Source organism: Benincasa hispida, chromosome 3 (assembly GCF_027475165.1).
Source record: "Benincasa hispida cultivar pf3 chromosome 3, pf3_genome.v1.1, whole genome shotgun sequence".
Taxonomy (NCBI): domain Eukaryota; kingdom Viridiplantae; phylum Streptophyta; class Magnoliopsida; order Cucurbitales; family Cucurbitaceae; genus Benincasa; species Benincasa hispida.
Window position 1 is genome coordinate 10,657,575 of NC_143480.1, and position 11,595 is coordinate 10,669,169.

Genomic DNA, 11,595 nt, shown 5'->3' on the forward strand with positions numbered 1-11,595 from the left:
CGAATGCTTTCATATTCCATTTTCTGTCTACTTCCGTTCCTCCGTTAATCACTTTCTCCATGATGTCTTCTTAATCTCCGGATAGTTAATATGAATTAAAAAAGTACTTAATCTATGTTAAAGAGATAAAATGCGTTTAGCTAAGCCATGCTAGACGACATCTTCACCTGTCAGAGCAGCAGTGAAGATGTCATTCTGATCTATCGCGAGAAGGTTAGAAGAATGCGTTAACTAACGTGAGTAGTACTTCTAGAAATGGAAGCAACCTTACGTTCATCACGTTCGTCTCTGTTTCACCACAAACATGTGGGAGCATGACCAATCACTGAAAGGTGTACGCCAAGAGAAAAGCGGAACCATACTTATAGCTTCAACGCAATTAAGAAATTTGCGCTGTTTATATTAATTATCTTTCTCTTTCTGTTTTGTACATAAGACTTGCTACCGCATTCCATGTTTTTTGCATAACCTTCACAGCCAGCCTAGACCCCAGCATCTTATATCATGAAGCTTGTATCTTGTATCATCTAGCTTAGGTTTACTGTACTTATTTTATTATCGCATTTTTACTGCTTTCCTTTACTTTACCGCAATTTTATATACTTGTACAAAACATTCTTTAAAGATTGAAAAACCTGGTCGCATATATCACAAACATACCACAATAACCTCAAACAGTCCCTGTGTTCGACCTCAGATCACATCGAGAAACTTACGGTGGAATTACACTTGGTTCCAACGTAAGGAAACTTGTGACAACGCATGGCATACTACAAGAACATTCATAATTAACGCATATCTAGAAGTAGTATCGCATCATTTCGCGCATAGCATAGCGTATCTTTTAGCATCAAAATCACTGTCAACAGTGGTTGGCGGCTGTTTCTTAGTCTCTGTGTGAATGTCCTCTCAATCTCCGGGTCGTAATTCACCAGATATTGAGAGCTACAAAGAAATTAGAAAAATTACCATTAGCACACTGATTTGCCGAAGTCCCCGGCAACGACACCAAAAACTTGATGTGTTATTTTATGAGGTGAAAATATGGAATGAGATGCGGTGATGTAATTGTGTTAAGCAACAAGTTTTCTCAGTGGAATCCAAGTATAAACCCCATTGAGTTTCCTGGTAAGTCCAGGGTCGAACTCAGGGACTTGGGAAAACGGTATGCGGTGGTAATTTTTAGGAAGACTTTGTGGTAACCGCTAACTCAAATCATGGTTTGGTTTGTGTTTGCGGTAATAAAAATAAACAAATGTGGCAGAGTTTCGAAAAGAGTTGATAAAACGGAAGATGCGATGAGAATGCGGTGAACGGGTTGAGAAGGGTTCAGCTAACATATCCTAGGATGCGTTCATGTTATGCGACCATGCAACACACATACAATAGTAAACCATCTCTCGACGTGAATGCTACGCCTTCTAATGCTAGAACGCATGTGATATATGTGATGAGTTTATAGGGCCTACACATAAGTCTCTATTCTTATCCATGCGATGACAAAAAGACACACACACAAATAAGGCGACCACATAATATCATAACCTATCTCTAGGGTGCATGCGATGCAGGTTGGCAAACAGAGCTTATCTCTTATTTATGCAGATCTAATCTTACTCTCTCGAGTCTAGATTCTAACCTAGCTCTCTCAAGTCTTAGGTTCTTTCTTCAGACTGTCTCTCGAGTAGCTCTAAAGGGGTGTTGGGTACAACATAAAACAAGATAATCGCATGCGATGAAGATCCTAGGTCATGTTAGCTTAGTTCTTCTCAACCCATTTGATTAGTTTAGCTACTCATGCGTGCTAAGAGAGTGAACAGATTTAGAATAAGAACTTTCATTGTATAAATCTCTTGCTTCCCAGGCTTTTACACTGTCTTTTCTACTCTTGTTCAAAAGATAGTCTCGCTCTCGCGAGAGTCAGTCTGCTCTCTGCTTTCTATGCCTCCGGGTTCTCTCTCGAGTTGTCCTGAGCGATCTTCTGGCGTCTCTTCCCTTCTCTCGCTCCGCCTTCTTAAAAATAAAAGAAAACTATGGACAAGGCTAAACTATGAATAAAAACTTGCTGAACTAGCTGAACCGAACCTCTTTTTTGAAGGATGCCTTCAGTATTTTTAGAGCTTCGGGGTGAAAGACGGCTTCTCTCTTATGATTGCAAAAATGGGATGGCTTTAATTCTTTGACTGATGCGCCGAATATTTGTCACCAAAAAGCTGATTGTACTTGTTATCGTTAGCGGCTTGTCAACTTAACTCGGATTCGACCGTTATCAACTTTCTGTCCCATCGTGATTAATTATACCTTTCACCCAGATGCGCCCACCAAGTTGCATCGGCTCTATGTGGCAATCCTTCTTGAGCAGATGTTTACGAGCACAAAGCACCGCAAAGCCTTGCGGTAATGCTGCGCTCGTTCGTTGATTTCTTGTGATCGTGCCTTCCTCCTTGAGTCAACACATATTCTGCATAAAAAAACAAAAATTAACTGTTTCTATGCGATGAACGCGTGTGACCGCAATATTATGAACTTAATTCTTTTTGGACGTAATCTAACATATTTTATCAACGCAAACCTTCATTGTTTAATAACTTAACACTGTAATTACGTGCATTTCTGCCCGTTATCAACAACACAGTTACGTGGAAACCCTAGTACAGGGAGAAAAACACGATATAAAGACTTTTCTTATTATTTTAATCTGATACACTGAATACATAGGGACACACTGTATAAATAGACAGTAGGAAACCCTAGGGATCTGCACAATTACATAAATGCCCTTAGGTTAACAACCATATTTTCAACATGTTGTATGGAATGTATATCCATATTCCTATGATTCCATTGCCCATTTTCCTATATTAATTTTTTGCATTCTGGTTGCGTTGTCCAGTATTCCTCAAACCTGAAGATATTTCTATAACCTTTTAGAAGCGCCAGCAAACAGATTCAAGGCATTTCAATAGATGGGTTGGTGGAGCTTGGGGTTTTCAATCAGCGTGTAAGAAGAGAAAAGCACCAGGGTGGAGAAATGGTGGTGTCTCCTTGAATCCATTAGCCCTTGCGGCCAAGGATCCTAAAGGGAAAGCACCAGCAAACCCTGATGATGGACCCATCAAGCTGATTTTAGAAGCATTTGTCGCAAAGCAAAAGGAGAAAGAAAAGAAAACAAAGGAAGAGAAGGAGAAGGAAGCCACCGAAAAGGAAGAAAAGAAAAAGAGAAAGGAACAAAGGAGAATGAAAAGGGAAGAAAAGCACTAGCGTATGGCTAAGCATCAAATTGTAGAGGAGCAATACACCAACGTAGGAGTGAAATTACTTTGGTAATGGAGTCTGCTGAGCCAACGTCGCATAACAAAGTACAACTCTCACAAGAACGAATGACGGCATCAGAGGCCCAATGTTAGGTCTTTAAAGGATATATATTTTCTATGTTAATCTCCCCAAAATTATGTTAATTATATGCTTTAATTGCTAATTTTGTAGGTAAAACGGTCCCCAAGGCATTTAGAAGTCATTAAGAGAAACTTGGGCTAAAAAGATTAAAAAAACAACCAAGAAAATCAATTAAGTTAAAGAGAATCATAAAAATACCAAAATTCCATCGAGTAAGTACCATTGAGTAGCATTAAGTAAATGCCATCAAGCATCGAGTTTCACCATCGAGTTTCAGCGTCACCGTTCTAGGAGAATTTTTTAGCAACGGTTGAAGATAGAATGCTCGCTTCTGTTGCAAAATAGGGCAGCATTGTAACGCTCCAGATTTTGACGCGATTCATCTTGCGCGCGCACCTCACGCAACGCAGCGTCAAGCACCAGCGTCACGTCTCAAGCGCAAAGTTTCTTGGCTTTTTTTCTGATTTAGTGTTGTAACGCTGGCCGCCACGACGCTACTCTACAAGTATAAATAGTTTTTCTTTCATTTTTGCTGAGGAGGGAAGCACGATTTCAATGGAGCCTGGCAATTAATCTCAATGGTAATTTTTTTCCTACCTAGTTTAGATTTTGATTTCTTTTTTAATTGTAATCAATAACTTGTAAATCTTCATGAATTTGTCTATAGATTTGTGAAGTAATTGAATCTTGTTTCTATTTCTAGAGTTCTTGTAAATTCTTTTGAGTTTTCTACTTGTCTCTATCAATCGCAATCTGAATTGAACATTCTTGAATCCGTTTTTAGTTCTTGAAGCATGTTGAATAATCTATAGAGCATGTTGAGCCTAGATGCTTAGTTTTTTTTTTTTCACATTTACTTATGATTGAATGTATTGCTTTTAATGTATTCGATATAGATTGTCTAGCCAAAATCTCCAAGATGCAATAGTAATTGTGTGTTGAATGGCTATCCTAGGATGCACTAATTACTAGATTTGAAGAAAATTCGGTTAATTGAGTAAGCTATCTTAACAATTAATTGACGCAATTGAATCCTAGAACTTAATGAGCGTGTTTTCTCTTCTATATGGCCTCTATCGAACCCAATAGAGGTAGAAGGATGTAGATTGATCAGGATTAGGGTTATCCTACCTTAATTGTTGATTAAGACGCTTTCTTGACTAGGGTTATGCTAGTTATCCGCCTTTGTAGAGGCTAGTTTAATCTAGTTAAGTGGATAATTGCAAGCTTAATCTGATTGTGAATTAAATTTGTAGAATTCAATGATAAGAATTGCATTGAACGTCTAACTTGGTTTAAAAGCAAGATTGTTCTAAATTTGGTTACAACTATCCCTTGTCTTTTGATTTCTAGCATGTTTCTTGTCTTAATTAAAAATCCCCCATTTTTTAGCTTTTGTAGTTGAGCTTGGTTAAAGAAAAACTTAAATAACATTTCCTTGTGGATCGACCTCTTACTTTCACTTTAACTACAAGTTAGTTTAGGTTATTATTTGAGCTTTACAAATAATTTTTGTTTTAGGTTAGATAGAACTAACGACACCAACTTAGCTTCGAATACCCAAAAAAGGGTTGAAGATGATGTGTCTAGCCCTTTCATCCGCAAGTCAAGAAGAAAAGAAGAAGAAGAAGAAGGGGTTGCTGGGCCCAAGATAGATGAACAAGTGACCGACACTGAGATCACCGCAGCTAGGCCTTTTATGGACCTGAAGCATGCATAGTTAGCTAAGCGTATAGCTGAAGAGAATGAGAAGGTGAAAAAGCAAAAGGCAGAGATAATGAAAAAAGCCAGCCTGATTATCGCATCCCACGATTTGACGAGGAGGCTGCACAATGAAGAATTCCATTGCAGCAATGCAAGGGCGGAAGAGGAAATGAGGAAAAAGAAAGAAGAAGATAAGTGCATCGAGGCAGCCTCCGAAAAGATTGTGCGGAATATGGAAGAAGAAGAAAAAGAAGCACAGAGTCAAGAGATAATTAAGCGCAAGAAAGAGTTAAAGAGAATTGAAAAAGAACAGTGGGAGAAAGAAAAAAAGGAAAAGGAGAAGAAGAAGCAGAAAATTGAACGTGAAATGATTGTGCGCTCAAGAGACACAAAGGCCCAGGAAAAGAAAAAGGAAAATATGGATGATTCATCTTTTGGAAGTAGAGTAACTAAGAAAGGGAAGAAAAAGGAAGGGGATGAGATACTACTGGAAATAGGGTTCTTCTCAGCGCCATCGCCTTTACTAGATTACATCACCAGCGTCATCGCAGAACTAGGATGGGAGGACTTTTTCCTGAGCCCCTCTATCGTGATGCCTAACGTTGTGCATGTTTTCTACTAGGTGACCTTGCACAAGGAGAAAGATGTAGTGACAGTATTTGGTCACACTGTGTCATTCAGCACCAAGGACATCAACGAACTTTTCAAGTTAAAAAGAAAGCATGTCGTGCCTAGCACTAGGTTGATAACGACGCCAAATGTTAAACACATGGAGGATGCATTGAGGTTGTTGGCCCTACCAGACTTTGTATGGAAGATCTCCCCCCACGACATTTGAACTTTGGACTCTAATAGGCTACTTCCAAAAGGAAGACTGTAGGTATATTTGGTTAAGAAGAGACTAATCCTCACAACGCATGAAGACTGTATCAAGGGATCAACTAATGGCCATATAGTGCATTGCTACAGGCATCTCCATCGATGTTGGACGCATCATCGCATCGTAAATTAGGAGCATGTTTGGCAAGCCGAGAGGACAACCTTTTTTCCCTCGACAATCACCAACCTTTGCCTGTGCGTGGGCTTTGGTGTTGAAGAAGAGTTGTTGGCTAAGGTAAATGGAATTATCACGAATCATATTCTACGCCAAATCTTAAGAAGATCCTCTTTTTGCCCTGTGTCTGCCCCAACTCCTAAGCGCCCCATCCTCATTGACCTTATTGACTCTCATCTTCCTCCAACCAAGCGTCCAAAGTCCAAGCTCAAAGATAAGGAAGTGATCAAAACTAGTGTTAAACCTCAAAATCTCGAAGAGCAGTTCCACACTCCTTCGCCATTGAGGATCTTAAAACCTCAAGGGTCCTTGCTACTTCTATCCCCTTTAACCTAATGACCTTAGCCTGCTTCCTTCTTTAAAGGCCCAGAAGACCCATCTTCCACTGACGAACAACCAACCTCTCCTTCGTCGCCTAGATCTTCTTCCCCCGACCCCCAAGAAAAATTCTTCTCTCTGAATCTCTTAGACAAATTTGATGACCCATTTGATTTGAGCACTGGTCCATCCAACCAGCACCAAATTGTAGATAGTGAGAATTTAGACGTCTCGTCATCCCACTCTCCTCAACACATCCTTTCACTACCCCATCCCCCACCAACCCACCCTCCATCTTTCATCCTCGATGAGCTCCAATGTTTTTTCTCGTGAACTCTAAACATAGCTTGCACCTTTTCACCAACCCCTCACCGAATTGCACTGCGATACGGATACCATTCGTCAGTCGCTCGTCAATGTGCAGCGCAACATTTTTATCCTCTGCCAGTTACAACATATGCAAATAGAATAGAAATGACTATTTGAACTTCCTAACAACCTACCTTCATGGCCCAACCGTTCCCCCTCATCTCCACCAGCCTTTGTGCTTTGCTGATGCACAAGGCTCTGCTCTTCCAGCACCGTAAAATGATGACCCTCCATCGCAACAATAAATTTGGGGGCGTTGTTTTGGATTTTAATCTTCTCTATCTTATTTCCTTTACTTGTATATAAGAACATTATGTATTTTAGTGAATAAATCGAATGGATTCTCTACTTATTTGCGCCTATTATTTGTTTTGTTTATTTTTGCCTTGTTCTTTTTCATGCCTTATCTTTTTGCAATTCATTTTGATGTTATGTCTTTTTGTGCATTGATAAATTAGCAACTGTGATGATCCTTATGCAATTCCTTAATCATTCCCTAAGAACCGCATGCTTCTCTAAATCTTAGTAGCTTCTTCAATGTTTGACAGTCTTATCTTATATGCGCGTAAGCCTCTGCTCAAACCTCTTTTTAAAAACTTTTTAATAAGTTTGTTTTGTTTTTCTTACAATGTAATGAGGACTTTGCCACTTTATAAAATTTAGGGTGGGTGGGAGAGGTCTGAATAGATACGTTGAACTTTTACATCCCATTTTCATACTCCTTTTAAGGAAAAAAAAAGCCCAATAATGAACTCTGCTATCAGCACAAGGGAAAAACCTAACCTGAGAAGAGTTTAAATTGGAAAAGGAACCTGCTCCTAATTGGATACTTCACATGACACCAGTGCAAGTAAGTTGACACGAAGGTAGGTTACCAAGATCAACGCAATGCAAATGACTTCAAATAAAAATAACTCCACTGTCTGACACAAGTTAAAACTTAGTCAAGATAAGAGTTGAGTTGAACATGGAACGCAACCGTAGTTGGATACTCACATGAAACTTATGGGAGATAGCCAAAATGAAGAATATAACCAAGTTTAACGCTCTGCCTATAATCCGAATAAGTAAATCAAAGGCTAGCTTTTTTTTTTCAAACAAATGCATTACAAATTGAAAAAGGGATACAAAAGTATTTGGAATGATAAAAAGATTTTGAGCAAAAATTTTCCGGACTCAAGACTAAGAAAATATTTTCTTAGAGAAGTGACTGGGTTTAGGAAAAGTAGGTGACTTGAAAAAGGAGTGCAAGAGAAAAGCACTCTGAGAAGCTAGTTAGCGCAACTTTAAGGCGTAGAGTTAGTTTGAATTTCTTTAGTATAAGATATGCTTGAGGACAAACAATATTCTTAATTTGTGGGTGTGATAACTTGTTGAAATATAAGTTATTGTAGTCTTTTACTTAGAATAATGAGGATAGAATAGGCAAATATCCCCAGGGTCTGAGAGGATGTCAAGGCTACTGGGGATAGAATGGTTGTGTGAATGGAGAAGACCCTCTCAGATTCTACTCCGGTGAAGCTATCAATTATTCTAAGTAAATGGCTACAATAACTTGTATTCCAACAACTTATCACTATGGTTTGAGCTAGTCCAAGCAAAATGTAATACTCTAAAATTTCCAAAGAGATTTTTAAAAGCTTGATTGCATAAAAAGCGGCATAATCTTTCCCAAATGTTATTGTTTTGAATCTTTCTATACCATGTAAATATTAAACCTTGGAAACCTATATCCTTTCAATTACAATCATCGAGCACTGTCTTAAAATTCTCTAGAAGGTGTGTCTACTTTTGTGTACCTCCATGCTTCTTTTCATGCCTTAAAATCTCATTAAAATCTCCACCTAAAATCTAAGGATTTCCATTACCATTATGCAAATGCCTAAGTAAGTCCCAAGTTTGTTTTTTCCTAGTTCTTTCCGGGTATCCATATATCCGTGTGAATCTTACTGATTTTCGCTCCTAAATAACTTCTGAGTCTATATGGTTTGTAGAGTATGGGGATACTCTTAAATCAACTGAATCTTTCCATAATAAACATAAACCACCTCTAAATACCTCATTTTTTTTATTGTCCGATAGCCACAATGTTGGATTTTATGTCCTAAAACTCGTAGTTTGTAAATTGATAAACATATTCTGTTTTGTTTTTCGATAAAATTGTTATTGAAATTGTAATCTTGAATCCAATAAACTAAGGTCCTGAGGCTATTTAATGTAGACTTGAACTTTATGTGATGACATAAAACATGGATCAAGTTCGAGTATATAGCCTAAAATGGTCTATAGTATAGGGATAAAGTTGGGCGCCTTGTTATGGGGACACTATGGATGCGGCCCACTTTATAGTTAGTACAAACAATGTGATACTGAATCGTTCATATAGAGATATGTGAGTGGGGGCATCCTATGCAATGAGTTTGTTGGACTACGATATAGTCACTTTTACTTTATAACACCGTTTACTATTTAAAACTGACTAATTCAAATTTGATGACCTAGGTAACTTGATCACAATCCTGAGCTAACTATGAACTCCTGTTTATTCGGGATCATCCTTAGATCTACATGGGTGAGAGCAGCTCAACAACGCTGGCTCAATAAGGCTCCCATTTCAGGGGTAAGACCGGGTAAATAGCTAAGGACATAAGGTACAAGACGGACTTCACTCCTACCTGTCTCTAAGGGTAGTAGATAGGTTGTTCCCTTAAGTGCTGACTTCGGAATAAGAACAAGGGGTCCCACCCTCTCACTAGGCTGAGAGGAACTGGATTTCTTGGTTGGACCACAAATCAATTGTTCTTTAGATGTTCAGTGGTACTGAAGGAACAAGAAGTGTTCTCGGGGGTAAAATTGTATTTTGACCTAGCCAAGACCACAAACAACCTATGAAGGATTGACTTACTTGTTATGGTTATATCAGATGACAGAAATATATCTACAGTGAGGGAAGTGCAACTACGGGACTTTAGTGGAATGACCCGTTAGTTAACAAATGTTGATTAATTAGGTTAAAGAGTTTTACCGATTAATCTTGGATTGTTGGAGCCCATGATCTGTAGGTCCATTAGGTCCCCCTACTAGCTCATATAGATTAAACTTAGAACAGTATGTTAGATTAATTTGAATTGTTCAAATTAAGAAAAGGGATTAAAACCGACAAGTATATGCAATATCGCTATCGGTTTTTTTTTTTTTTTTTTTTGCGCTCTATATTCAAATGTGACTTGAATTTCGAAAATATGAATGCGGATTCATGTTCGGGAGGTCAAAATTAGTCAAGAGGGTCAAAACTGTAAAAAGTCAAAGGGTTGACTTTTTTTTGCTAAAAGTAAAAGTTTGACTTTGACCAAATAGAAAAAGACCATTTTGCCCTTGACTAGAGTTAGTGGAATTATCCAACATTTTGTTGGATAATCCCACTAACTTAAGTGGACTATGTGTAAACATTATAGAATGACACATAGCCCACTTTGAATTAATGCTTTATGAGGTGTTGAATTTTGGTGAGTTTTTACATGCATTAGATGTATGTAATTGTTTAATAAAAAGAGGTTTTTGAAATATTTTTCTCTTCTTCTTGAAAAAAGTTTTCTATTTTTAGTTTCCAATAATTCTCACTAAAATTTCTCATTTCTTTCACACATTAACCTTGAACCACCCTCTCTTCCCTTTTTCATTCCTTCATTCACCGGGTCCCACAACTCAGTTCTGAGTCCAAAGAATAGCGGGTAAACTCTAGTGGTGGTCCAGAAGAGTTCGAGTTGAGATTCAACAAGGAAAAGCTTTTTTCAGGAGCTACAAAGGTTGTATTCTACTCCGTTTTAATTTACTGTTTTTCCTATTTTTTGCATGTTTTTTCCTTTTAATTAAAAGTAGTTAGAGTGTAATTAGATCCTTATTCCGCTGCGTATGTCTCGTGCTCCATCACACAAAATTTCCCAATCCTCTTAATTTTGATAGTTTCTCTTTCTTTATACTTGGTTTCAGATAAAAACAAATTTTGAGGATGTCTAACCCGAATAAGGTCAGATAATGCTCAGAATGCTCTTGGATTCCCCAATTCTTGAGCATTCCAACAAATCATCTTCATAACTCACGACAGAGTTGCTGATAACTTATAGAAATACAAGTTATTATTCTCTGAAAGTTAGAATAATTAGGGCCAAATAATGAGAAACGCATTCATTTCAGTAGAAAAATACATAAAAATACATATATACGTTCAATACAAACAAAAACATCATTTTGAAAGAAAAATGCTACTACTAAAGCTTGATAACATAGGAATCATGGAATTTCACTAAGTGTTGCAGAGAAGCAATGTAGGAAGCATGCGTTAGAATCCATCTAAAGCAAGAAGATACATTTCACTCATGCATTTAACATCAAATCTCAACTTACATACAAGTGGCGTTTGAGCGAATCAGAAAGGTAGCTGGCTACAGCAAGGCATGGAAATTAATGCTATCAAGTCACAAGTTGCTAAGCTCAAGTGCCTATAAAAGGAAATGTTGCCCACTTGAAAAACGGTTAGACATTTCACACTTAGGAATATTCAGTTAGAATCTCTGTACAAACTTAGTTCCTGAGCCGCCTGCAAGAAGAAGAGGAAACTGACCACCATTTCCATCGTCGATTTGGAGGTTCTGCTCGAGTTAGAGCTCGAGAGAGACGACTTTCAACACATCCCCACCACAGTCATAGTAGCAAGCACCACAAATCAAGCCAAAGAGAGCAAGAGATTGACCCTA